At 35.7% G+C, this 6,455-nt stretch overlaps 1 pseudogene; it reads right to left on the reverse strand.

The window, feature by feature from the left end:
- Positions 1-2,073: 2,073 nt before the first annotated feature.
- On the reverse strand, positions 2,074-3,274 carry LOC119522415 (annotated as a pseudogene).
- Positions 3,275-6,455: the final 3,181 nt, after the last annotated feature.

A 6,455-nucleotide genomic window follows, 5' to 3' on the forward strand; every position in this document is an offset into this window, starting at 1 on the left:
ATATCTTATTTTTCCCTCTTTTTACCCTATTAGTTACCATTACTGCTATTCTTCATTTCTACACTCTTCTCCTATCCTACTCTACTGTATTTCCTATCTATCTGTAGTGCTCCCTGTAGTATTTCTTGTACAGCAGGTCTTTTTTCATGAACTCAGTGTCTGTTTGTCTGAAAATATATTAAACTCTCCCTCATTTTTTGAAGGAAAGCTTTGCCAGATATAGAATTCTTTGTTGGCAGTTTCTCTCTTTCTGTATCTTAAATATATCATATCACTGTCTTCTCCTCTCCATGGTTTCTACTGAGAAATCTGCACATAATCTTATTGAGCTTCCCTTGTATGTGATGGATCATTTTTCTCTTGTTGCTTTCAGAATTCTCTCTTTGTCTTTGACATTTGATAATCTGATTATAAAGTGTCTTGGAGTAGGTCTATTTGGTTATTTTCTCTTTTGGGGTATGCTGTGCTTCTTGGATCTCTAACCTTGTATCTTTCATAAAAGATGGGAAATAGTGAATAATTCATCCATTATTGTTGCTGGCCTTTTCCCTTCTCTTCTCCTTCTGGGACACCTGTGGCATTTATATTCATGTGATACATGTTGTCATTCAATTCCCTGAGACCCTGATCATATTTTTCCATTCTTTTCCCTATCTGTCTTTTTATGCATAGGATTTCAGATGTTCTGTCCTACAGTTCATGAATACTTTCCTTCTACTTCTTCAAATATGCTGCTGTATGTCTCCATTGTTTTATATCTCTTCTTTTTTATATTATTTTTAAAAGTTATTCTTTCATTTATGTTAAATAAAAATGTAAGAAAATCCTTTTGCAAAAGGGGTCAGGATATTCCTTTATGTCTGCAAACCAAGGCCAGGGATGCAAAGAAATATTGAGCTCTTTTTCCCAACTTAAGGGCCACAATACACTTCCATGTTGTAATAACCTAAAGAGACAACACAGATACATGTCTTTCAGTTTTCACTTCAGGAAACTCACATGTAGTTTGGTATTTGGACAAGCAAGTAACAGAATACAGCCACAAGAATATTCTGGAAGTATCTCCTGCTCCAGCAAATGAAACTCAATACTGAATATTTTTTACCATTTACACCATTGCATCTCAATGGCACAATTTTTCACAACTCCAGAATTATATTAATTGGCAGTATGATTTAAGTACCTAAGTAGGTGAATTTTATAAATTTTAAAATGATATAATAGAACTAACATGATTGCAAAATTTTGCCAGCAGCATGACCCCAAGGAATTGCCATTTCCAAAACATAACTGAGCATACAGTTACAATGTACTCATGAGGTTTTGAATTAACTTGTCGTTTCTGATCTACACTAAATATTATGCTTGAATATCTGAAAGCAATGCTAGGTTCATGATTTGTATACCTATACGCCCCCTAAATTCATCACAACCTAAATAGTCTGACTCAGCTTAATGGCAAATGATTCATCCAAATAGGTAACTGTAGGCTCACAGTTCTTTAATCTTAGTTCAGGTTGTAAAGAGTTTTCTCTATAACTGGAGTTAGTTAAAAATTTCTCTGTTAGAGAAAACAGACATTTTCACCCCAGGCAGATTGTTAAGATAATATTTTATTATGAAATTATGGAGCTACAGTTTAATTGCTTGTAGGTTTTATTTTTAAAAAGTTAAGAAAGAGAGGAAGGAGAGAAGGAAGGAAGGAAAGGGTAACAATGCAACTCCATGTCCCAAAACATTCTAGATTTTTTAGTGCAAGGAATTTAGTATCACTGAAGAACTTGAGAATTACTATGAAATACTAGCAAAAATGTAATCAACTTAGAAGTGGTAGTAAAAGAGAAACAATCAGAGAGCACACAGATTGTATGGTTTTTTTGTTTACTTTTAAAGGATTTTTATACTATGTTAAAAAACACAAAATAATAAATGGATCAATCAACATATATCTTAGAAGTCCTTAGAAGAGTCTCAGCATCCAATAGCCAGGAGACTGCTGCCTTTTTCTTCTTCGCTCAGTCTGCAGTCCACTTAAAGATCATCAGAGATGGTTCATGCTCTGGGTTCTTAAAATCAAACTTGTTCTGCCACATCCAAGACCCTGAATTTATCCAAACTGTAGAAACATGCTTTCACTACCCATCCACCAAAATACCTCCCATTCAGATCAACAACATCTTTAATTTGATGATTCAACTGTCTGAAATTCTAAGAATATTCATACTGCCTCATCATCAGGGACACCAGGAATTTCAAATGTTACACATTTTCCAACCTTGCCATATTTTTCACATTATTCCTTGGTTTCAAATTCCAAGTCTTCATCTACCTCTCCCGCATCAATCATGTTCCTAAGTAGGCCCACTTTAGAAGGATGCTTAACTATTTCAGTCAATGGATTTGAATTAGACTTCTTAGATGCATCTTTTTCTGTAGCATGCCCATCAATAATCTTGCCTCCTCACTTGCTTGTCTTCTTTACTGACAATGCAGTGGTCAGGGCTTGCTCATGCTTCTCTAGACCCTGGCCTTCTCAGAAGGCCACCCATGTTAACAAGGAAGGAGTTGCTAGGCCTTGTTGGAGATCTGGGTCTGTCTTTTCCATTATACACTGGAGGAGGAATAGCAGCTTTGGAAGACTGTGATCAAGGTCTTGAATCCTCTTCACAGGGAAAATCTCAGGCTAACTCTTTGTCTTTCTCAACAAAAGAAGTAGGTGGTGTGATGGCAGCTCTGCCATACTTCTTTCCTCCTTTCTCACTCATAACCTTCATCTTGATCAGAATCTGGATCTGGTCACCTTGAAAACCAACTGGCTTCATGCATGTTTTTGTGCCTTTTTGCTCTTTCTCTTTCTCTTGGCTTACCAGGGGCTGGGGTCCAGATCTAAAAATGTTTGTTTTTTTCCCTTCTCTCTTTTTTAAATTTTCTTTATTTTTTCTTTATTTTTTTTTACTTTTATTAGCCAATTAAAGCTGTGGGCATTCTCAGATTTCAGCAGTGCCCCAGGCAAGGGCAGAATTAAGGTGTGTCTAAGAGTAACAAGTCAGATGAAAGAGATAATTCCCTAAAAGGCATGCCTTGCTCAAGAAAATGGAAGCAAGGCCCAGCTCAAGTGAGGCCCTTCTCCAAATAATTCAGACACAAGGGGCTGGAAAAAAACAGAAATTGCTTAAGTTTGCCTTAACCATGCACCTGGAAGAACAGGCTACTGGGAATTAAAGGTCCCACACCTCTTTATGCTTGTGGGAAGCTGCAGGCTGACAAGTACCATCTGCTGGTCAGAATAGGAAAAGAAGATAATCTAGAGTACTCACAAGAAAGTGACACCCCACAGGGTCTCATCTCATGGAAACTTGATACTGATTACATCCTCTTCCTGAGACCTGGGCTTGTCTGGTCTGGGAAAATCTGACTGAGATTGATCATATCTGGGCGTACCCACCTCATAAAATTGAAGGTACATATAGGGAAAGAACCAAAAAAATAAGAGCTGAAAAATTCTGATCAATTAAAAGGAAGCTCTGCTAGAGGTCTAGAGTAAGTTGAACTGAACAACAAAGAACATATAGAGAACAATGGCAAACAACAAGAAAACCCCAGCAAAAGAGTGAAAATGACCTCCAGAATAAACTAATCAAGGAAATCAAATGGCTAGACACCAGCAAAAAATAACAAGTCACATTAGGAAGAAAATGAAGATATGGCCCAGTTAAAAGAAAAAAACATTTCAAATGAGATAGAGGAGTTGGAACAACTAATTAAAAATATTCAAACAAAAATGCAAAATCACATCAAATAACAAATCAACAAGTTGAGGGAAGAGGATACAGCAAAAAAGGTGAAAGAAACAAAGAAATTATTGGGGAGATGGAAAGAGGAACTCTGATGTTTGAAAAAGCAAATGGCAGAACTTATGGGAATTAAGGGAACAATAGAAGAAAAGAAAAACACAATGAATACCTACAACAGCAGATATAAGAGGCAGAAGAAAGGGTTAATGAACAAGAGGGGAGATATCTGAATTCCTACAAACAAAGGAACAGATAGAGAAAAGAATGGAAACATTTGAGCAGGGTCTCAGGGAATTGAATGAAAACATGAAGCACATGAATATACATGTTATGCATGTCCCAGAAGGAGAAGAGAAGGGAAAAGGGGCAGAAAGAATAACTGAGGAAATAATCACTGAAAATTTCCCAACTCTGATGAAAGACATAAAATTGCAGGCCAAAGAAGTGAAGCATATCTCAAACAAATAGATCAGTATAAACTAACCCCAAGACACTTACTAATCATATTGTCATATGTCAAAGAGAAAGAGAGAATTCTGGAAGCAGCAAAAGAAAAAGGATCCATTACACAGGGGAAGCTTGATAAGAATATGTACATATTTCTCAGCAGAAACCATGTAGGTGGGAAGCCAGTGAAACAGGAAAAATGCCAACCAAGAATTCTATACCTGGGAAAACTGCTCCTCAAAAATGAGGGTAAATGTAAAATATTTTGAGACAAACAGTTTATGAACAAGAGACATGTTCTACAAGAAATACTAAAGGGAGTGCTACAGGCTGTTAGGAAAAGAAAAGAGAGAGGGGTTTGATGATGTGTGTAGAAATGAAGAGTTTTAGGAAGGGTAACAGGAGAGAGATAAAAAAATAAGATGCGACATATAAATTCCAAATGACAGAATGGTAGAAGAAAGTCCTACCTTTACTGTAATAATGTTAAGTGTTAACGGATTAAACTCCCCAATAATAAGAAATAGAATGACAGAATAGATTAAAAGAAGGAGCTATCTTTATGCTATCTACAAGAAACTCACTTTAGACACAAGGGAAAAAATAAGCTGAAAGTGAAAGGTTGGAAAAAGATATTCCACACAAAGCACAACCAGAAAAAAGCAAGAGTAGCTATATTAATATTAGACAAATTAGACTTCAAAAGTAAAACAATTAAAAGAGACAAAGAAGGACACTATATATTAATAAAAGGGTCAGTTCATCAAGAAAACATGACAATCATAAATATTTATGCACCAAGCCAGAGTGCCCCAAAATACAGGAGGCAAATGCTAAGAACACTGAAAGGAAAAATAGATGCTTTTACAATAATAGGGGACTTCAATACACTGCTCTCATCAATGGATAGAACATTTAAATAGAGGATCAATAAGGAAACAGACTGTTGAATGGTATGATAAGTGAACTAGACTTGACAGATATTTATAGAACACTACAGCCCACAACAGTAGGATACACATTTTTCTCAAGTGCTCATGCAACATTCTCTAGAATATTCCACATGTTGAGTAAAAAAGCAAGTCTCAACAAATTTAAAACTATTCATATTATACAAAACTCTTTCTTGGATCGTAATGGAATGAAGTTGGAAATCAATAACAGGCAGAAGGTCATAAAATTCACAAACATGTAGAGGCTAATCAACATACTCCTAGAAAATGAGTGGGCAAAGGAAGAAATTACAAGAGAAATTAGTAAATACCTCAAGGCAAATGACAACGAAAACACAACATATCAAAACTTATGGGATGCAGCAAAGGTGGTGCTAAGAGGGAAATTTATCATCCAAAATCCCTATATTAAAAGGGAAGAGAGAGCAAAAATTGAGGAATTAACTGTTCACCTGGAGGAACTGGAGAAAGAACAGCAAACTAACCCCCAAGCAAACAGAAGAAAAGATATAAGAAAGATTAGAGCAGAAATAAATGAAATTGAGAACAGGAAAACAATAGAATCAACAAAACCAGAAGCTCATTCTTTGAGAAAATCAATAAAATTGATGGACCCTTAGCTAGTGTAACAAAAAAGATAGTGGATGAAAATAAATGCAATCAGCAATGGGAAAGGAGACGTATAGACATAAATACTGAACCCATAGAAATGAGATAATGAGAAGATACTACAAGCAACTATATGCTTAATAAAGTAGACAACTTAGACGAAATGGACAACTTCATAGAAAAGCATGAACAACCAACATTGACTTGTGAAGAAATACATGACCTCAACAAACCAATCACACATAAAGAGACTGAGTCAGTCATCAAAGATCTCCCAATGATGAAAAGCCCAGGACAAGATGGCTTCACATCTGAATTCTACCAAGCCTTCAAGAAAGAATTAGTACCAATTCTGTCCAAACTCTTCAAAAAATTAAAGAGGAAGGAAAGCTACCTAACTATGCAGCCAACATCACCCTAATGCCAAAGTCAGAAAAAATGTTACAAGAAAAGAAAATTATAGACCAATCTCTTTAATGAATATAGATGCAAAAATCCTCAACAAAATACTCACAAATCAAATCCAGCAGCACTTTAAAAAAATTACCATGACCAAATGCAATTTATTCCAGTTTTGCAAGGCAACACAAGAAAATCAATTAACATAAAACACCACATCAATAAATCAAAGTGGAGAAAGCACGCAATCAAC

Source organism: Choloepus didactylus, chromosome X, assembly GCF_015220235.1.
Source record: "Choloepus didactylus isolate mChoDid1 chromosome X, mChoDid1.pri, whole genome shotgun sequence".
Lineage (NCBI taxonomy): Eukaryota > Metazoa > Chordata > Mammalia > Pilosa > Megalonychidae > Choloepus > Choloepus didactylus.